The sequence below is a fragment of the Suricata suricatta genome, chromosome X (genome assembly GCF_006229205.1).
Source record: "Suricata suricatta isolate VVHF042 chromosome X, meerkat_22Aug2017_6uvM2_HiC, whole genome shotgun sequence".
NCBI lineage: Eukaryota > Metazoa > Chordata > Mammalia > Carnivora > Herpestidae > Suricata > Suricata suricatta.
In genome coordinates this window covers 16,976,862-17,000,038 of record NC_043717.1, presented here as the reverse complement: position 1 = coordinate 17,000,038, position 23,177 = coordinate 16,976,862, and the positions used below count along the sequence as shown (strand labels likewise).

At 41.8% G+C, this 23,177-nt stretch overlaps 1 protein-coding gene and 1 pseudogene across 2 annotated transcripts in view; one reads left to right on the top strand and one right to left on the bottom strand.

The window, feature by feature from the left end:
- PHEX (phosphate regulating endopeptidase homolog X-linked) overlaps window positions 1-23,177 on the bottom strand; it is a 225,339-nt gene that overhangs the window by 129,401 nt on the left and 72,761 nt on the right. The window lies entirely within an intron of this gene.
- LOC115284264 lies at window positions 265-1,127 on the top strand (annotated as a pseudogene).

The window sequence follows — 23,177 nt, the reverse complement described above, 5'->3', positions numbered from 1 at the left end:
GCGTGCGCCATGTGGCCAGGGCTGGCTGCGGCCGTGGAGCAGAGCGGGGGCGGGGTGGCGCCGACTGGCTTGGTCGGCGGGGCGGGAGTGCGACGCGGGACAGCTAGGCCCCGCGCGCGCTGCGGTTGGCGGCCTGGGCGGCCTGTAGAGTCCTTATGGTCACACGTCTCTGCTGCACTTGTGAAAGAGGCACTTGGATGATGGACTAACAGGAACGTTGAGAGTCTGGGAAAAGTGTCAGAGCAGAGTTTTCAATTTTCACCCTAGTCTGGCAGCTGTGCTGCTCAAGTACATACAGATGAATGAAGACCCCATTCGGGAAGACACCTGGCCAGCGGTCCAGAGCCGATGCAGGCCATGCTAGTGTGTCTGCAAGCATGATGAAGAGGAGGACGTCCCACAAAAAACATCGGAGCAGTGTGGGGCCCAGCAAACCCGTTTCCCAGCCCCGGAGGAACATCGTAGGCTGCAGGATTCAGCATGGGTGGAAGGACAGGAATGGCCCTGTCACCCAGTGGAAAGGAACCGTTCTGGACAAGGTCCCTGTAAATCCTTCTTTGTATCTTATCAAGTACGATGGATTTGACTGTGTTTATGGACTAGAACTTAATAAAGATGAAAGAGTGTTTGTGCTCGAAGTCCTCCCGGATCGAGTCGCGAGCTCTTGCATCAGCGACGCGCACCTGGCCAACACAATGATCAGAAAGGTGGTGGAGCACGTTTGAGACGAGGATGGCTCCAAGGACTAGTGGAGGGGGATGGTCTTGGCATGCGCCCCTATCATGAACACGTGGCTCTACATCACCTACGAGAAGGACCCTGTCTTGTACATGTACCAGCTCTTAGATGACTACAAAGGAGGCGACCTTCGCATCATGTCTGATTCTAACAATTCTCCGCCAGCAGAAAGGGAACCAGGAGAAGTTGTGGACAGCCTGGTAGGCAAACAAGTGGAATACGCCAAAGATGACGGCTCTAAAAGGACTGGCATGGCCATTCACCAAGTCGAGGCCAAACCATCCGTCTACTTCATCAAGTTTGATGACGACTTCCACATCTACGTGTACGATTTGGTGAAAACGTCCTACATGGCATCAGGGACTTCACCAGATTTGTGGAACTATTAAATGTATAATTTGTAGACATAAAGACTTGATTGCTTTCCAGTTTAATGAAAGCTTAAATGTCCCTGCGAACCCACAATCTCTGCCAGCAGAACTGGTTTTGTTTCGAATAGTACAAATTTATATGAACACAAAGCATTTTGTGTAAGGAACTCCTTCCTCTCACAAGAAGTCTGTCTGTCTGGAGGGGAGTTAACAGGCAAGTTTGGTGCAAGTTAGGCCCCACAGTCATTTCAAACTGTAGAAGATCTTCCCCACTTCCCTGCCACGGTTGTGCTCGCAGACTATGCCGCCACAATGCAAGCACAGTTTGGTAATTTTGTTATTGCTTTTTTTGAGATATATATGTATCTGTATCTACCTGTCTATATCTGTGTGCGTACATAGGTAATACACACACACACACACAGATTTGTGTGTGCGCACGTACACATACACTTAATTGGCAGTCCTTTCTTTGTGGATTGGGGTGGGGGGTAAATAATATTCTCCAGTTTAACAGGAGTACTTGTCCGAAGTCAGTCCTATTTAGCATATTACTGCTGTTTATTTAAGATTAAATGTGGACACAGGAAACACATAAGGATATTCAGCTTCTTTTCAAAGTCAGAAGTTCACACACCTTTCCATTCTGGAGGCTTTAAACTGTGAGGCCAAACATGAATCATTTGTGAACAGCTGCTGGACCCACATTAGGATTTAACAAAACAGTTAGGAACTTGGGTAAAAAGCTGCCTTTAATCCTAAGCTTTGTAAATTTTTGTTTACATTGTTTATTATACTTTTTTGTTTTTAAGTGAAGCCCAGGCACTTGGTCCACACAATGTGATGCAGGTGTATTTGGACAGCATACCCGGTCCATTATTTGTATGAGTCCGCAGTCTGCATTCTAGTTTGTGGATTTGAGAGGCAGCAGTGCGTCAGTGGTTTGTGTGTATGTGTGTTAAGTTCCTGTTAGAACCTAGTGCTTTTGTATTAGAAGTTCAAGCTGAAGAATGGCATTGCTGCCTTCCGACAAGTTCTGGGACACGTTTTTTTCTTACTCTTCTTGCTGACACGTGTTTGTGCTCAGAAGGCTTTCCTCTGGCTTTTTCCCACCAACGCTGTCCAGACAGATGACAGACAGCTTCAGTCTCCTGATGCCTTCTGTGGCGATGTAGACGGTTCCTGTGGGCCCCGCCACATCAGGCTCTGTCACACCAGCTTTTGTAGGTTATTCCTGCAAGGTTGTTTCAACTGAAGTAGACTGCAGGAGTGGGGGAGTGGCAGCCTGGCCATCTCTCTGTCACCTTGTGTCGGATAAGCACTGATGGGTGGAAAGCTAGGAGAGAGGCAGTACGTGAGACTAGTGTCCTGTGGAGGGTGGAAATCTTCCCTGTGTTTTGGGCAGAAGGCTGAGTATGCATGTTGTCAGTCCAGTACCAGAAGGCCATGTGGCCTCTGCTTTGGGAGACCCTGTAGTTCATGGCCTCCCGATGTGTGGTTCGCTTGGACCCTGCTTTGCCTTTGGGAAGGTCATGTGCTGCCCTGCTGCTGGATGGTAGCCCTGCACCCACCTCAGGCGGCACCGGGCGCCTGGTCTCAGACACTCCTTCTGCTTGGACAGGTCTCCTGGCACATGGCTTGTCACCTCTTTTCCTGGCGGCTCTTCTAAAAGCCCTGCATGTGAATCTCCAGGCGGAGCCAGGCTACCCGAGCACCAGTGGACATGTGTGCCCGGGCGCCGGGGTGGCACAGAGGCGTTGGGCTGCAGAACCGGTGTCGTGTGGCAGCGTCCCCCGGGTGGGTCAGCGGAGTCATCCCCAACCTCACTCACTGGCTTGCGTTGTGGTTTTTCTGCAAGTACCTTTACCACCTTGAGCAGCACACGGTCTGCCGCTCTCCAGATGAGCGTGACTCGTGATCAGCATCCTCTCTTCAGTCATCGTTCCCTGTATTGCTTTTAGGGCGGAAGGAAGGGGAAGGGGTTTTTTTGTTGTTTTCCTCTTATTTGCCCCATTCTGTTATCTTTTGGTGGCTTAACTCCCATTTCTGCGGTGACTGATCCCACTCCTTCGCCCAGGATTTCAGGCTTCCTTTTAGGCTCACGTTTCCGATCTGTATGCACTGCTTGCCTTTTCCTGGTTTTGGGATGTTGCTTCCTTGTTTTGGGAGCCCAACATTAGTTTCCAAAATTATCACGGGATTTGTGACAGCACAAGACCTGAACCTGTATAAAATGTCCTGGCCTTCCTCACTGACGTGCTGTACTGTTCTTGTGTCGTGTGCGTGTGACGTCTGGCTGCCCACGTGACACTTCAGAGGAGAACCTTAAGCGCAGACCATCCTTTTTTGCATGCTCTATCCTAAGTAGGATGTTCAATGTAACTAACTGAACTTGCATGTGAGAGATATTTAGGTTTTTTGTTTTCTATCTTTGTTTTTATTTGTTTGCAGCTGTCTGTATATTTGCTTCCTGTGCTGTTATCGTGGTCGTAGGATACATAGGCACTGGTGAAGCAGTGCAGTGCCAGCAGAAGGTGATTTTCCAGCCCTGTCTGTCGTGCAGCATTTGAAGGGACTGTGCATTCTTGAAACTCTCACAGTTACTTCTAAGCCAGAGTTCATTCCTATTATTGTTTTACATGCCAAACCCCGAAGTGCATTGGGCTTGAATCTCTGAACGCTGTGGACCCATTAGAAGACTGTTCTGATTGTCACAAACTGTATTGACTGAAAACATTAAGTTGATTGTCTTAATTAAAAAGAAAAGAACAGTAAGTTATCCAAAGACAAACAGGAACAATTATTATAACAGAAAATGATTATGGTTGAAATGTTTGCATCTTGTCTGTGTATTGTTATAGGTCAACTTATGGAATGTAACAAATCAACTTATAAGATATCAGAAAGCTTACTGTATATAAGTTCTGCTTAATTACTAACCACCTCATCTCCCTTCTGTAACAACACCAGCCTGCTAGATAGATAACTTAGGTTGCAAAACTCTCCCCCACCCCTTTTACTAGGACCTGGTCAAAGGCAAGATCAATAGGTGAAAGTCACCTAGTCATTGTCTCTCTTGGTATCTTAGGTGTCTAACTATAATTGGTCATTTTAAAGGGACAAAGAACTTTAAAATGATAGGTTCCTGACAAAACTAACGTCTGTGTATTACAATGTAATTGGCTACCATGGAATGCTGTGAATGTAACTGGTTAACTAAATAATGATGTCTTCTGTCCATATCATCTCACTGCTGCCTTTGTTCGGGGCCATTCTCTGCTCCATAACATCAGGGAGATCAGGCTTGGCCCGGCCGTAAATAAAAGCTTGTGGATGGAAATATCATGCCTTGATTCTATTCAGTGTTGGTGGTCTTTTCAATGTCACCCGGCAACATGTATGTGTGTCCATATATGTTGTAAATGTGAGATACTATCTGTGCCTCCAGATAGTTTTGCTAACTTGTAAACGAGCCCTATGCAGTTGGTTTGAAGGCCAGCATTTATAAGGTTGGGAATCGAAAATTCAGCATGATAGAAACTAACACAAACATTTTTCAAGTTTATTTGCTCTGGGACAATATTCGGTATTAAAGCTAATTTAAGGTTGTTGGTTTAATTAAACTGGGCATGTTTTTAGAGTTTAGAGCAGTATTAAATATAAAACTCATTCTGCCTGTGTTTAAACAAGTTCATGTTTCTCAATTACAAAATTTACTCAGGAAAAATAAAATAATGGTTGACATTGGGGCATCCAGGCAACTCAGTCGGTTAAGCGTCTGCCTCTTGGTTTCAGCTCAGGTCACAATCCCACGGTTTTGTGAGTTGCAAGGAACCTCTGCATCGGGCTCTGTGCTGACAGTGGGGGGCCTGCCTGGGATTCTCGGTCCTCCGAGCTCTCTACACCTCCCCCACTCACGCTGCCTCTCTCTCAAAATAAATACACTTAAAAGAAATAATGGTCCACTGTGTCTAATGAAGTTTATTGGGTAATCTAAACATAATGTTAAGCATAAATAAATTCAATTGATGTAAGTAAGACAAAATGGTTTGTAGATAAACTTTTAAATAGCTTCCAAAAGCTTTTTCAGTAGCTGAAATTTTAACCTGAAACTTTAAAGTTTTGGTAAGTTAAATGCTAAGTTAAATTCATTTAACATCTAGATCATTTTCAAATAAAATAATGAAACATTAAGTTCTAAATTTAGCTGTATCTACTTTTGTCTTATGACAGAGAAACTAAAGATGAATTAGGGTCTGTCAATAAACATGTTTTGTGCTTTATTGCAAGACTGTACTATGAAGCAGCACATGTTTCTAGAAATTATAAAATTCATTCTTAAATTGTCAATCTAAAGAATACTGGTATATCAAACAGTTCACAATTGCTTACTACTCAGTTTTCACTAGAAATTATGGTTTCTAAGAGTTAAGAATTTTAATCAATAAGGGTGCCTGGATGGCTCAGTCAGTTAAGCATCCGACTCTTGATTTCAGCTCAGGTCATGATACTGTGGTTCATGGGTGCAAGCTCCATGTTGGGCTCTACACTGCCAGTGCAGAGCCTTCTTGGGATTCTCTCTCTCTCCCTCTCTATCTGCCCCTCCCCCATGTGTACTTGCTCTCCCTCTCAAAATAAACATTAAAAAAAATTTTTAAAGAATTCTAATAAACTGTTAAAAGCCATTTTCTGAACTCACTAAGTTGAAAAAAACTCCTTGTGAGGTAAGGCGGGTTTTCAAGGCCTCCCGCCATCAGACGGTGACCGATGTCTATCCCCCATTCAATTACTTTTGCTTGAGCACCGACCCCCCAAGGCACCCTGTTGACTGGTATCAGGAGTGACTTCCCCCTTTATCTTAAAATGTGCTAATTACACCTTGTGAAGGAAATTATAGGAAATTCTTCTTTTGTGTTTATAGAAGCAAATATTACATTTCCTGAGAAACCTGATTTAATTCCCATCAAGAATATAGGCTATTGACCCCTGCTCACAAAAGAACTAACTCTTGCTTTTGCTATGCTAAAAACATTGCCTTGTATTTGAATGCTGAGGACACCTTCCTTCCCCATATGATAAGCATCTAAGTCACCTACAATCAATCACTATTGGTAAAGATTATGGTCTTCTACCAACCTATGTTTTGGGAAATTTTTATATACCAAAGAATTTGTCATCAGAAATCATGGTCTAAGGCAACTGCCACTTCTGTTTTGTATCCCATACATTTTTTCCGTAAATAAAGCTGACTCTCCAGTCAGTGCAGAGACACCTGCCTGGTGAGCAGAAAGAAACTTGTGGCTCTTTCATTCCTTCCCCCTTTCGCCGACTGTCACCTCTCTCATCCCATCCATCCTTCAGGGAACCCTGGTCCTGCAGGAGCTAGACTCTGGCAATAAACCTAACTATGACTACTAGAAATAATGAGGGAAACAACTCTGTATACAAGGGAAATAAGATGTGTGTTTTGGTACGAAGTAGTATAAGGAACAGAAATACTGTTTTGTTGAGGTAAAGAAAAAAAATTTGTCCTAAAGCGAGGCTAGTTACTTAGAAAGGAAAAACAGGACAAAATCTGAATGTAAAAAAGAAAATTATAGAAGGTTTATGGAAAAAAATATTTGTAAGGAATTATATGTGTGGCTGGTACTGGCGAAGATTATGATAAATTTAAGTAAATGGGTTTTAATATAAAAAATAAACTGGTGCAAATTTAAAATTTTGTCTTCTCTTTGTTCAAAGGACAAAGTTTTCTTGAGCTACTGGTGTGCTCTTAGGAAGAAACTATAAACAAAACTTTGTCTTCACCTTTAAAGTTATCTGCCTAGGGGCGCCTGGGTAGCTCAGTCAGCTGAGCATCTGGCCTCGACTCAGGTCATGATCTTGTGGTTTGTGGGTTTGAGCCCCGCGTCAGGCTCTGTGCTGATAGCTAGCTCAGAGCCTGGAGCCTGCTTCAGATTCTGTGTCTCCCTCCCTTTCTGACCCACCCCTGCTCATGCTGTCTGTCTGCCTGTCTGTCTCACTCTCTCTCTCTCAAAAATAAATAAAACATTTAAAAAATTTTAAAGTTATCTGCCTAGAGAACTAGAATTCTGTGTTTTGTCAAAATAATTACTTAGGTTTATCAGGTCTTCAATTACTTAATAAAACTAAGTCTTAACATTTAAAGAGATATGGGGTACCCGGGTGGCTCAGTCAGTTAAGCATCGGGCTTCAGCTCAGGCCATGATCTCACGGTTCGTGGGTTCGAGCCCTGCATTGGGCTCTGTGCTGACAGCTAGCTCAGAGCCTGGAGCCTGCTTCGGATTCTGTGTGTGTGTCTCTCTCTCTGACCCTCCCCTGCTCATGCTCTCTCTCTCTGTCTCTCAAAAATAAAAAAACATTAAAAATTTAAAAAAAATTTAATTTTAAAAAAACATTTAAAGAGATAAATTTTGCTCACAACTATGCAATGTCCTACATTTGCCTTTCGAATCTTTTTTTGTCACTTTGGTTAAATGGGTAGTTATATGTTGTTTCATAATAATTTGTGATCCTATTTAATTAAATGTACATATATTTTAATATATTTTGACATGTTTTCCAAAACCAAATTCTAAAATACAATCTTCTGGCTTCAATCTGAGGTGTTACAAAGGGCCCATAGAACATTTCAAAGATTTTGTGAGACATAAAACTAATTAGCCTTATTTGGTATGTTAATTACATAGGAAGCATTGTCTAAAAAAAGTGGTGATAAACCCTCTTTGATTATATTTGTGTAAATATGTTATTAAAATAAGTGTTCAGGGTGCCTGGGTGGCTCAGTCAGTTAAGTGTCCAACACTTCATTTCAGCTCAGGTCATGATCTCAGAGTTCATGCCCCACAGTGGGCTCCACGCTGACAGGGTGAAGCCTCCTTGGGATTCTCTCTCACCCTCTCTTTCTGCCCCTTCACTGCTCTCTTTCTCTCAAAATAAAATTTAAAACTAACCTAAACTAAAATAAAATACAATAAAAAGTATCCTAATTTCTATGAAACTCCTAGAAATCTAATGTCCTGGTATGTTATTATCTTAAAGTGTTGTGTCACAGGAATAACCAAATTTCCTTGTCAACTGCACTGTAATGAACTTTATTTGGAGACACAGAATCAGAAGCAGGCTCCAGGCTGAGCCACCCAGGCACCCCTGTAATGAACTTTAATCAGACCTTGTCATTTCATCTTCACTGGGACTCATAAAAAGAACTCTGAGGACCAGTTTCTGATAACCTTAAGATCATAAACCTCAACCACATAAAAATTTCCAGAACTAATGGACAAACTGGATTTAAGCAGAACAGGAATAAATAACATGGGACTGAATGAACTAAAGACAACTGTAATTCTTATGACTTTCTGTTTAAAACATTGCTGACCTTTAAAATAATGCTTTGCTTTTCCAGATTTAAGGAAACTTTTCTCTTAAGCTAACTGACTTACAGCAGTTTGATGAAATACATCTTTGTTAACAATTGAAACATTTATTTTTTACTCCATACCTGATCCTTCCAGAATCAGAAATTCAGTGAGTATTCCTATATTCTCATGGCAATATATTTATTTGCATAAGTTCAGTAAGAATCTATTCACCTTTTGATACGACGCAACTGAAAACATTTGTTATATTACCAAGGCTTTGACTAGAATGTCATATTTATTTATTTATTTATTTGTTTTAAATTTTTTTGATGTTTGTTTATTTTTGAGACAGAGAAAGAGCACGAGCAAGGGAGGGGCAGAGAAAGAAGAAGGCACAGAATCTGAAACAGGCTCCAGGCTCTGAGCTGTCAGCACAGAACCTGATAAGGGGCTCAAACCCATGAACCACGAGATCATGACCTGAGCCAAAGTGAGACGCTTAACTGAATGAGCCCCCCAGGTGCCCCTGGAATGTCATATTTAAGGGAGACTTGCATAAGGCTCAGATATGACCAGACAGCTCTAAGGAACTAAGGTTGAATGGCGGTTCCATGGTGTAATGGTGAGCACTCTGGACTCTGAATCCAGGAACTAAGGTTGACTTCAGGGAACCAATAAAGCCCCTTGGAAATGTCAGCCTGATACCTTGCTTATTATTATTACTAGGTGAAAAAAGGTCACTTTCCGGCAGGTACAAAAACCTCAAGATACAGGAAGGACCTGGAGAAGAGAGTAGAACTAACCCAAATCCATAGGAACTGCAGGCAAAGTCTGATGGCAAGTATTTCGTATGGCTTCTGGTCTCAAAAGCCTGTTAAAAGTTCAATCTAGAGATTCCTTACAAAAAATTCCAACAAAGCAGGTTAAAAACAAAAAAGAAATAAAGATAAAAAGCCTTGGCCATCCCTGGTGTCTGGCTAATTCCCAGGGCTGAGCATAAAGACCAGATTTTCAGAGCCTTGAAGACAACGGATAACACCCCAAAACATGGACTCATTTTCTACTTCAGCTTCACTGGCCAAGCAACTGCCAAGAACAAAGACTGCATCTTTGAGTACTTGGCGAACAAATGCAGTATTGCCTCAAGAAATGATTGCTTCTCTAAGGTGCCCACAGGTGTATTTGGGGAGAAGCTTCCAGAGCAAGTCGAGGAGCAGCTGTCTTTCTAAGAGACTGGAGAGACTGCACAAAAAAAATCCAGACTCCAGGAAGGAGGCAAAGGTTCAGGCAGAAGTGCTTGCTGAGATTTCTATGAAGCTGGAGAAAGATGAGAAGAAATGCGTGAGGAAGGAAAGAAACTGTAGCTACAAGTGGCCTTCTGTCTTCAGAAAACAGCAGTAGCCACCCGCCCCCCAGGAATGTGAGGAGACAAGTAAAAAGCCAAAAAGAAGGAAAAAGCAAAAGCCCCAGGAGGTTCCTCAGGAGGGTGGAAGGGAAAACCCCTATGTCTCTGTTGCTTTCTCAAAACCCAGAGAAAAGGAATTCCTTTTCCAAGGAGAAGTTGGTGAGTGGTGATCCTGAAGAGAAGGCTGGGAGTAGAAGTCTCCCCAAGAGGAAGAAATCATTCCCCACAACCAGTTAGTGATCCTGAAGAGGCAGGAAGCAGGAGTGTCCCCAAGAAAAAGGGAAAATTTTCTTCCAAGGAGGAGCTGCCCAGCAGCAGACCTGATGAGGCTGCCTGTAGTGAGAGCCGCTGCTCCAAGAAGTTCCAGAAGCTATCCCAGGAAGATAAGAAATGGACATTTTCCTGGTGGGGACTTAACCCATGGTGACATTTCCTAATCAAACCCATCCATTACATCCCAGTAAAACAAATTCAGAAGAAAAAACAATAATAAAAAAATTAAGAAGTCTTATGGTCAACTGCTATTCTTGCTGTGCTTAAGTAAATGATCAGGCCAAGGTTTTTTTTAAAACTAAGCCTTTGACAAACAAACCAGTATTAACAAAGCTATCTTTGGTTGAAAAAAAAGATGACTATAGAGAAATATGTTTCAGTAAGACATTTGGAAAAATATTAAATCCTAATCCTGTTCATTACAAACTCAACTAGATCCAGATTCCTTCTGGTTTCCTCCAATGCCTGGCTACAACTCTCCAAATTAATGTTTTCAATTTTCCTCCCATCTTTCTGAGTTGGATTCATCTGAGAACTAAATCTACCCTTTCTCCTAAAACCCTGCAAACTAAACATGAACGGCTTGATGCAAACTTCAGAGAAATCTCTAAAATAGCTTACATATAAGGCAAACTTGAGGCCTGTTGCTCTGTGGGCCTTTCAAAAAGATCACACGTAACATTCAAACTACAAACTAGGAAAATCAGACTACCACTGCCTGTTCTCATTCTATCTAAAGAATCTTCAATATTGACATCTAGATATCAGCAGACTCAAAGTACTTATTTTCATTTTTTAATGTTTTATTTATTTTTGAGAGAGAGAGAGAGAGAGAGAGAGAGAGAGAGCGAGCGCGCGCGCACGCAAGCATGAGCAGGGGAGGGGCAGAGAGAGAGAGAGAGGGAGACACAGAATCCAAAGATAAGCTCCAGGCTCTAAGCTGTCAGCACAGAACCCAACACAGGGCTCGAACCCACAAACTTGGAGATCATAACCTGAGCCGACATCCAACGCTTAACTGACTGAGCCACCCAGGCGCCCCTCAAAGTGGTTTATAATTTGACCCAATCATTACCCATCATCTTTCTTTTGTTTCCATACAAATGTCTCTGATTTAATACCTGATTGCTTGAACCATAGGCCTAACTTTGAGAACATAGCTGCATCGTCGCCTCCTAAAATGCGTTTAACTTAACTGAGCTACTGTCAGGATTAAGAGACTGGTTATTCAAGATGGCATAAGCTACCAGCTCAACTTTTAATGTGTAAAACTTAAAGGAAGTTTCAGAGAAGGAAACTAGGGGCCAAGAGCAGTACACTCCAAGATGCCTCACTTTGGCATGAACATTATTTTGAGTCAAAAGCAATGAAAATCCAGCAGAGTCAGGCACAGCTCTTTCCCTCCACCTCAACTGTTTCTACCAAGAAGACAGCTATTCACAGAGATCCCCTTTATGTAAGAAACTTATCCACATAATAGGGTGACCTTTGTTCTCCAAGCATCTTCTTTCACTTTCCTGCAAATAGTCTTTCTCCCCTTTGTATGCTCAGACCCTTACCCCACTCTTGAGCTCATAAAAGCCTTATGTTGCTTGACTGTCTTGGGGATTTTGTGGATGTGTAGATTCCCCATACTTATGAAAATAAATTTGGTTTATTCCTGTTACTCTGTCTCATGTCAATTTGATTCCTTAGTACAGTTAGAAGGCAGAGGAAATTCTTGCTCCCTCACAACTGAAATGTGTTCTGCAAATTTTACATTGCTGTTTTTATGATTTCATAGCTCATGTGGCATGATTTTTCACATATGAATTCTTATCTCCTAAAACATATAGCAGACACTCAATAAATCCAAGTTTATCTATGCTTTTCCAAGCCTCTGGTGGTGTCTAGCAAAGAAACGAAATTGAATCTGAAATGGAATCAACTGTATTTCTTTCATATATGCTGATGTAGGCCAGTTCTTCTAGCAGTTATCCAAACATAGTCTAATGGAAATCAAATGACCTGGTAAGTTAGCCTAGTCCATTATAAGACAGACGATACCAACATGGTACAGGACAGATGGCTAACAGTGGTTTAACATATACATATATTGCATATGTGGTAGAAGAAAGGTAAAGAAAAACAAGAAAAAGAAAAAAATCTTCAAGGTTGATTGTGTGCATTAAACTGAAAACAATGTAATGTTAAGAAAATTCATAAAGCATAAAGTCAAATAGACTTTCTGCTTTAATATATTTAGAAATCTAAAGTAGTATCTTAACAAGATCAATTGAAAAGTCTCTAGTGTCCCCACTGGTGCAGAGTGGGGCAAGTTTCCTTAAGTTGTTATCATTTGATGAGTGACTGTGAAAAATGGAAACCATTATCAAAAATGTATGTGGTTAACCCTGAAGAAATAGGTTGCAGTGTGAGGGAAGTTTCTCAAACTTTTCTTTCTGGTAATTGTCACTTTACTAAAAATAGACACATTATATAAAACAATCTACTAACATGCATTAATATTCATTGATTGTTTATACTGTAACTCTGTATTAAAATGAATTTGAATTGGCTCCTGATAAAAATATAATGATGGCATGAAAATAAGAAGAGACCCATATTGAGTTGAAAGAAGTGCTTAAGCCAGGAAAACTAAGAATAGTTGGAAAATGCTGAGCTTTCTGGCTGCCGAGCAAGCTAATAAAATAAATCACACCAGTTTGTTGGGATTAACAAACTTGCATAGCTATGAAGTATGTTGGCAAAAAGAAAAAAAAGAATATCAAGTTATTTGGGTCTCAGACATGCTTTATCTGAGTTGGTGGTGTAAGAGTTTAGCATGAGCTTTTATCAAAAACCTTAAGACTGGGGTGGAGGTAATAAAGAGCAAGATATTACTTACTGGATATGAACAGTAAGTCTGTGTTCAAATTCTATGACTTGTCTTTTCCTGCTTCTTACTTTCCTGCTCTAAGAGGGAATGAAGCAGAGACCAGAATAATATTTAGACAGCAGCCAGTCTCATAATGGTGTAGCCTTTGGCTGTGGGTAAACGTACCCCTAGCAAGTAACTGCCTGGTCACCTCCAAAATTCAGTTCTGCTGGAGGGCGTAAATGCTTTTTTACAGTGAACTAATTGTTAGTATAAGGTCTTCTCAGTCCATGGGTCTGACAGGCCTGCCTGATGAGGCTGCGGCTGAAACCGCGCAGCAAAGGCAACGGTGCCTGGTGTCACCCTGGACCAACAGAAAGATGGGCCACATGTGTCATGATCGCAGCAACACACCCAAAGACAGAGGCAAGAGTGGTGTCCACACTTATTTCAAAAGAATTCCCTATGAGCTACCTAAATTACTTGTTTTGATGGATGTCATTTTGCCAAAGGTTGCTTAAAAAGAGCTGTCAGGATTGGAGGTCTGATGATGACCTTTGTTGTAACAAGATTTAGCCCACAGAGACTTGTGAAACCTGGATCTGTTCTAGGAATTCTATTTGGCTCCTTGAGTAGTTTCATGAGACTCTCCTATGAGCCAGATTTAGCATTAAATTATAGAGCAGTTTCTGGAATGTGGCCAGGGTACCAGTATGAAAAGGATCTTTATCTGTCCTGAAAGCTACTATGATGGGCACGTAGGCAGGACCAGGAGCAGCAATAACCCCCGGGTACCTCCCTCATTCCCACTCTCTCAAACAGAAATGAGAAAGAGGAGATTTCAGTGCAGGAGAGCTGCCACAGTCCAGGCCAGGACTTCAATGGTATGAATTCCTTCATTATGATTAATTTAGTAATAACAGTAGCTAACATTCACTGGGTACTTGCTATGCACCAGGCACTGTGCTAAGCCTTCTACAGGAATTACCTCTCTCTGTCCTTACCACAAACCTGAAGTCATATTTGTATCCCTATCTGTGTTTCACTGTAATGATGGCTTTAATTCTACACCCCTTCCTCTGTCCACACCCTTTACTGTGTGACTCTGCAGTTCCTCTCACTAAAAGTGCAGGCCCAATGTCCCCACTCTGTCAATCGAGACTGGTCCCATGGCTTGCTGCAGCCCAGAGAATGCAGACCTGACCTCATGCCAGTTCTGCGCGTGGGCCTCGGGAGGCCTCACGTGTCTCTGCTTGCACACTTGCACCTCTGCCACTGCCGTGAGAATGCACCCAGGCGAGCCAGATGAAGGAAGGGCAGCGGCTGGAGCAGAGCCGAGCCATCCTGACCGGCTCTGCTAAAGCCAGCCTGGGCCAGCTAAGCCCCAGACGTTTGAAAAGCCCTGCCACAGTAACCAGAGCTGCCCAGGGGACCCGCAACTGGCTCTAGATGTATCAGCAATAATTGCCCACTTGTGGAGGCCACTGAGGTTTTGTGACTGATCATTATACAGCATTACTATAGCAGCAGAAACTGGTGTGCCATTTATAAACAGGAAGACAGAGGCACAAAGACATTAATTCACCTGCCCAAATTGATAGGAGTACAGCTGGGCTGTAAGATGCTAATGCAACTTTGTAGGAAATGGGATGTAATTTCCATAGAAGGTCAATTATTTTATAACTATATTAAAAAGCCTTTTAAAAATCCTTTCATTGTGGGCAGCCTTAATTCAGACAGGTCTTCAGCAAACAACCAGAGAAACTGATCTTGACATTATAGCTGATACCACTGACTGGACAGAGACAAGGATCTGGTAACCAGAGAGAATAGTCTTGCTTTACATGACTTGTGTGGAAGGGAACTTGATCTTGATCTATACAGTGGCTGCCCAGTAGCAGCAACAGCAGGAAGAAGCCCTCAGTATCAGGGCATCACTATAATGCAGGACACTGACTTTCAGGTGACTTCTGCCACCAACATTAGAGTTACATCTCATTTACTCAACCGCTGAGAGAAACGGTGAGCAGGGGAATTGGAGAACTTCAATATTAATGGCAATACATCAATTCAATTATCTTGGCTCACTAATGAGGTGAACTCCTAGTGTATGGAAGTTGCAAGTTCAAACTCCACCACGGCAATTGGACCCATGTGGGTAGTTAAGTCTTTGGCACCAGCTGCAGCAGGATGGGATGGGAGGAGAAACCTGTTTTGGGGATAAGAATTACTACCAGAATTGGTCACACAGAGCAGCTTAGAAAATTGAAAGATACTGTAGGTCATCTATGGCATCACTTGGGGACATGAATAATGTCTTTACCAGAAATGGAAAAAGAAATGAGCTACTAGAGCACAGTAAAAATTATTGAATTGTTTTACACAGTAAGTAAAGTCTTAATTCTTCACTTAATAAGGTCTAAATCTGAAATGTAATAAAAGATTTGTTCTTCTTTAACTAGATTAACCTTCTGCATACAGAATATTTTCATGTATAAGAATAGACTAGTGACTTCAGCTTTGATTTCAGAATTGACCAAGACTTTTTTCTTGACCAAACTTTAGTCAGGTTCCTCTAAGCCCTCTTCTTGATTAGGCTTTGACCTCGGCCCCATCCTGTCCTTGCCAAGACTGCACAGCCCAGTTTCAGCAAGACTCCTGGTCAATTTAGAGAGAATCCTCTACCCTTGATATTAGAACCCTCTCCATTTCTGATCAAATTCCCCATCCTCTACTCTTGACACCTGATCACACTGGTGTGCCTTCAGCAAAAGTCCCCTTACCTCTGATGTTTCATTTTAGTAATTTTCTATCCACTGACTCGCTCACTCTGCTTGTTGGACAAAATGAGCCTAATCTCTCTCACCTCTGTGACAGTCTTAGCATTTTTTGCAATAGTACTGAATAAAATCTTACCACTTTAACAAGTATCAGACTAATTTTTCTTTAACAGGGTTCACTCTATAACAAAAATACAGGGGCTCCTGGGTGGCTCAGGTAATGACCTCACAGTTTATGAGTTCAAATCCCACATCAGGCTCTCTGCTGTGAGACCCCACTTTGGGTCCTGTCCCCCACTTTCTCTGCCCCTTCCTTACTCTCTCTCTCTCCCTGAAAAATAATAAACATAAAACAAAACAAAAACATAGAAAATATGTGGTACCAGCAAAAAACATGCCTATTGATAGACGACATGAGATACATGAATAAAGATAAATAGACTTTGGGGACACAGTATCTATAATGAATAAAATGATATGGTTTCTTTTTTATTTTTTTAATATTGATTTATTTTTGAGTGAGCACACAGAGGAGACGGGCAGAGAGACGGGGCCAAAGGATCCAAAGTGGGCTCTGTGCTGACAGCAGTGAACCTGATGTGGGGCTTGAACTGATGAAGTGTGAGATCAAGACCTGAGCCGAAGTTGGATGCTCAACCGACTGGGCCACCCAGACACCCCAAAATGATATGGTTTAATACAGAAGACCTTAACACAGCCAAAATGTTCAAATGGGAAACCAGCTTCACTGAATTTTCTAGAAAATACAATTAAAGCTGAAAGATTAGTACTGAAAGTTAAGTTTTCCTTATCCTCTCAACTCCTCACAGATTTATTTTCTTTGTCTAAAATGTATAAAACCTGCCTGCTCATTTCGTTAGGTCCCAATTTCATTAGCGGGTCTTGGTGCACATGTAATAAAACCATGCTTTGTTCTATTAATCAGTCTCAGGTAAATGTAATTCTTAGTCCAGCTAGAAGACCTTGAAGGACAGATAAAGAACTTTTCCTCCCATCAGAGACAAAAAGATCTCTGCCTTTTGCCACAATTCAGATTGACAAACATCTGACCCATGGGGCTTCCTCCCTCTGCTTCTTTTCCTTCTCTCCCCCCTCTCCTCCTCCTGCCACCTCTGTCTTTCCTAAATCCCTATCTTGGTAACTCAGTCTCTCTACTGCCCTCTCACAGATGTCAAAACCCAAGCCATCCCTTCCCTGTTTGCTTTCCTAGGCTTCTCTGGTGCCACCCTCCACCCCAGGCCCCACTGCAAGTTCTGTTTTTTCCTTTTTTGCAGTTTTTTGCATTAATACTTAATAGAAAAATGTTCTTTGATGTACATGTTTACATTTCTGTCTTGGTAACTAAAGAATTAAGAATTATGAACATTTTTTAAAAGCCTTTTTTGATGAGAAATCTTACAGAGCCCCGGTCACCATTCCAGATATCAGGGATGACTCCTGAGAATACTGGAAATGGAGTTCAGTGTGTAGACTGGGCCAAAGATAACACCTAGAAAAGTTGCTCTGAGATGAAATCTCTGATAGCATCTGAATCAATGTGCTTCTTACTGTTTCCCTCTTCTGAAAACTGTGTGAACATAAAAATGCAATGTCAACTGGCTGGACTTAAATTAAGCTTTCACTATATTTGTCTTGAAAATATTGAAATATTAGGGGGGGCACCTGTGTGGCTAAGTTGGTTGAGTATTCGACTTCGGCTTGGATCATGATCTCACGGTTTGTGGGTTTCAGCCCCACATAAGGCTCTGTGCTGACAGGTCAGAACCTGGAGCCTGCTTCCGATTCTCTGTCTCCTCTCTCTCCCCCTCCTGTGCTTGCACTATGTCATGGTCTCTCAAAAATGAATCAACATAAAAAAATTTTGTTTAAATTTAAAAAAATACAATATTGCAGTAATAGGAGCAAAATCTATTTCAATGGTTTCCTATCTCTCAAACACTAAGAAATAAACAGGCGCCTTTTAGTTTTGTAAGATCTTAGTATGAGAATAAGTAATTTCCTGATAAGGGTGAATTAATGATTAAACAAGCCACTTAGAAATCTCCTCATTATGACTGGTTTCCTCATTCTAGACAAGACATAAAATTAGTGCAGATTCAAGTGATTTTTCAGAGAGAGACAGGGGAGTAAGGCACTAGTTTAAAGCTACACTGTCTGGGCATGAATCCCACCTAAACCATTCGTAAGCGGTAAGACCTTGGGGTTAAACTCTTTGAGCCTCAGTTTCCTCATTTGGAAAATGGGGGGCAGGAAGAGTGGTTATAGGACCATTATGCAGATTAAATGAGTTTCTGCATTAAAAGCACTTCACTATTATTGCACTTAGTGCTGCAGTCACACCGGTCCCACGGTGATCATTCCTTCTCTCCTGGCTACTGCTGGCATCGTCACCTCTCCCCCACAGGTGTGGTATCTCCCTGGGGCATTTATGATGTATTACAGATCTAAATCATCATCAAAAATTTAAAAAAGGAAGGGGGGGCGCCTGGGTGGCTCAGTCGGTCACGCCTCCGACTTCGGCTCAGGTCAGATCTCACATTCGTGGGTTCAAGCCCCGCGTCAGGCTCTGTGCTGACTGCTAGCTCGGAGCCTGGAGCCTGCTTCTGGTTCTGTGTCTCCTTCTCTCTCTGCCCCTCCCCCTCTCATGCTCTGTCTCTCTCTGTATCAAAAATAAATAAAACTTTAAAAAAAAATTTAAAAAAAAATTTAAAAAAAAAAAAAGGAAGGGGGATGGGGCTGGCTTATCCAATAAAGAACACGACTCTTGATCTCAGGGTCATGACTTTAAGTCCCATTTTGAGGGTAGAGACTATTTTAAAAAATAATAATAGTAATAAAAAGGAAATAGAAAGGCAAAATATCAAGTGATACTGTAGACATCCTTCTACAAACACACACACACACACACACACACACACACACACACACCTAATCTTCTTCTGTCATTTATTTTTTTTAAATGTTTTTATCTATTTTTGAGAGAGAGAGACAGAGCACAAGCAGGGGAGGGGCAGAGAGAGAAGGAGACAGAATCGGAAGCTGGCTCCAGTCTCTGAGCTGTCAGCAAGCACAGATCCTGACGTGGGGCTCAAATTCACAAACTACAATCATGACCTGAGCCAAAGTCAGAGACACCCAATCAACAGAGCCACCCAAGCACCCCTCTTCTCCTGTCACTTAGATCATGGGCATACAGATCAGAGTTTGTCACAGCGGGACAACAACATTATCGCTATTTACAGTGACAATACCATAGATTCTTTGAGGAGTCCCACTTCATATCCCGTGTATAACTTCCCACAGAAGCAACCTGTTAAATGTTTAGTTAACATGTTGTATTTTTAATTATGCATGGTCTTCTAAATAAGATAGAAAATTAAACAAGGTCTATAATAGACAAGGTCCTGATTTTTGGTTATGAAGACTGAAGGGAGAGAATGCTCCTATAAAAGGAACAAAATGATATCTCCAGGGCGTATTTTGTTTTGCCTCCAAAATACTGACAAAGATTTTAAATGTGGGAGATTTCACATAACAATCCCTTTTTCTGGGTGCCTGGTGACTCAGGGGGTTAAGCATCTAACTCTTGATTTTGGCTCAGGTCATGATCTCACGGTTCATGGGTTTGAGCCCTGTGTCAGGCTGTGTACTGACAGCTAGCTCAGAGCCTGGAGCCTGCTTTGGATTCTGTGTCTCCCTCTCTCTCTGACCCTCCCCTGCTGGCTCTCTGCCTCTCCCTCTCAGAATAAAGACTTAAAAAAAAAGAATCCCAATTTCTTCTGATCTCTCTCAAAAAACAAAGAAACAAAGTTAAACACACACACACACACACACACACACACACACACACACACAAACCAGAAACCTAGCAAGGCAGGCACCTTTCATGAATATAGCCTGAACTGAATCCTAGGTAGTACATTATTTCCTGTTCACCACTACTGGGTCCCGGACACCAAGGTCCAGAGGCAATTACTATTCATGATTAGCCTTGCCCTGGCTTTTGCGGACACGTAGCCAGCGTTACTCCTGTATGTGATATCACGTTACTCACTACCTGTGAGGGTTACTTAAGCTTGCAATCCCTGGCTTTTAGCTTGACCAAGTCCTTTGCAACGTCAAGGCACTGAACGCTTTTAACTTACAGATTACACTCTACCCAGTCTATGCACCAATGAGAAACCAAGATTCCCAGGTACTAACCTCAGAGCAGTATCTGGAATTTATCTCTTCCCCTAAGATAGTATACCAGGGAACCTGGAACATCCTCACCAAGTAGCAGCTTGACTCCACTTCGAAACCCTGGTTCCCAAGTCATGAATCCTGATATTGCTTGAGTCCTTCCCCTCTGATATCAGAGCCCTACACGAAATCCAGTTGGTCAGGGACCAATGACCCTGCCCTCACCCAAGGACCAAGCGCCAATACGCAGAACTCAAGGGATTCCCACCTTCAATTATTTAAATAGGCACCGTCCAATATGGTACCTACATGTGCAATATGGTAGCCACAACTGGCCAATGAACACTTGAAATGTGGGCAGTTTGAAGTGAGATATACCATAGGTATAAAATATACATGAACTTTCAAAGACTTACTATGAAATAAGGCATATAAACTATCCCAGTAATAACCTTAAAGGGGCACCTGGGTGGCTCAGTCATTTAAGCATCCTGCTTCGGCTCAGGTCATGATCTCACAGTTCATGAATTCAAGCCCTGCATCAGGCTCTGTGCTGACAGCTCAGAGCCTGGAGCCTGCTTTGGATTCTGTGTCTTCCTTTCTCTACCTCTCACCCACTCCCAATCTGTCTCTGTCTCTCAGTCAAAAATAAACATTTTTTAAAAATACTAATAATTTTTATACTTATTACCTGTTCAAATTGTAACACTTTGGATATGTTTGGTTGAACAAAATATATTATTAAAACTAATTTTAATAGTTTCCTTTTACTTTTTTAATGAGACTTCTATAAAACATACAATTACATGTGGCTCATATTCAAGTTCTTTGGGCTAGTGACACTTTAGGTAACAAAGACAACCACTGTCCAAAGAGTTCTCCAACTGCCTACTCTCACTGAAGTAGCCTTTCCCACAGCCAGTCCCACGTGGGTTAAGGCCCTGTCCCACTCTCTGAAAGGCATGAGATTCTTACAAATGGCTTCTTTAGGTAGTTTTGCATTGAACAATTCTCCTTTTTCTACATGCTATTTTTCCCATTTCTAATTATAACTGTGAAACTCCTGTAGTTATGTGTGAGTGAATTAGTCTGCATAGGTGTGTGTCTGTGTGCATAAGCAACCTGACGATGGGAAATGGAAAGGAAACAGCAACTTGGAATTGCGAGTTTTCCCCAGGGAAGAGAACCCTGGTCGAGGAGGTGGGAGAGGCTTTCTCCTCTACAAAGAAAACCTCAAAGTGAACTGCTGAGGTCATTGGGCCAATCCCACCATTAAGAGACTACAGAAACAGATACTGAGAAGTAGGAAGTCCCTTGGAGGAACCTAGTTACCAGTTTTCAAAGGAAAACTAATTAGTTAAAAGGGAAAAAACAACAACAACACGAAGCTTGGAACCCACACAAGGTTTGACAAAGTCCATTTAAAACAATGTGAACAAGTAAATTTTTAGTGACGTGAAAAACTGAAGCAGTTACTTGCCTTAATGCAACAGGCTTCGGTAAACAAAGTACTGCTGTCTGAGTTACCAGCTGACCCTGCGCACATTTATCACCAGGGACAGGACTCTGATGGTAACTACACAAGACAGTGAATGATGCAAAGGCCTTGCTACTCCAAGTGTGGTTCCTGGACCAGCAACATCAGCACCACTTGGGAACTTGTTATGCAAGTTCTTAGGTCGTAACCCAGAGCTAAAGTAAAAAGATCCTTGGGAAAATGCAATTAGATTTTGCATTTTAACAAGAAAATCCTCATGTGATTGGTATATGCATTAAAGTCTGACAAGTATCTGAAATGTAACCTTCTGAATGTATTCATATGCTTAGCAATCTTTTTTGTAAATCAAACAATGGCGGCCTTCCTTCTGAGTTAGAGTCTCTGGAATTTGTCCCACTGGGGATCTTTCTGGTTGCTGGGTTTTTTTTCTTTTGGGCTATAGTTAATAACACAGAATGTTTTTCAAGTAAATCAGTGGTTCCAGGTGGTTCTTGGATGAGAGCCCTGTAACAAGGCTATAAAAAGCCAGATATTTCTCTTATAAGTTTCCAATTTAAGTATTCCCTAAGGCAAATCACTTGGCTTAAAGGAGGCAAACAATTTTATGTAAAATAGATGAGTATGTGTGTAACTATCCCACCACTTCCAGGTCCCGTGTATATCAAAATAAGGGGGGGAAAGTGCCAAAATCCACTTTATTTTAGAATACTGCACCCTGACACATGAAACGGGGAGTTTCATACCACAACTGAGAAAAACAAATTAATCCACATACCTTTCATATTACTTAAAACTGTTCTGCTGCCAAAAAAATTTTTTTTAAATCCCCAAAAGCCCTCTGTTATGCCTTAATTGTTTTTATATCCTTCCCAGAGCTTGTAATATTACTACTGTGAATATCTGATAAATTCTCAATCCATTTTCTCTAAGCAAGGGGTAAAAGAAAACACACAATGGGAATATGGAATATTCTGAAATAAGGCATTAATTCTCCAGTGGAATTATTTGCAAGGCGACCTGCAGGTTCAAATATAGTCTCAAACTTGGCAGAAAATTCCCCAAAGTATCACAAAAACAGCCAAAATCCTGGTAAATACACTCAGATTTATGGTATTCCAAGGCAAACTTCAGCAAATACATAGTTATGTGTTATGTACTGTAGGGGCCAAAAGCAAGGTGCCCCAAGATGGGCCACTTTGGGAAGATTATTTTAAGTCAAAAGCAATCAAAACCGAGCAGGTTCAGAAAAGCCCTTTACCTTCCCTCTCAGCTGCCGATATTTACATTGGAAAGGAAAGCCCGTACCTGGAAGGCAGTACCAGAGAGTCCTCTGTACCTAACTAACCTCTTCGCACAGCGGGGCCACCTTTGTTTTCCAAATTTGTCCCTCTCCTGAGCTCAGAAGGTCCTGGAAGCCTCATCTTGCTGTTCTTTAAAATGTCATGTCTGTGTTGATTCTCGGATAAAACTAAACAAGGTTTCCTCCTGTTAGTCTGTCTCATATCAATTTGATTCTTGGTCCACCTAAAAGGACTTTGAAGGGCAGAGAAAATTCTTCCTCCCGAACCATATCAACACATAATACCAAACAGCTGGTACTGTGTTGCAGCACATAATACCAACCATTTGAATTGTCATGACTTTACAGACTTTAGGTGTTTGCCTTTAAA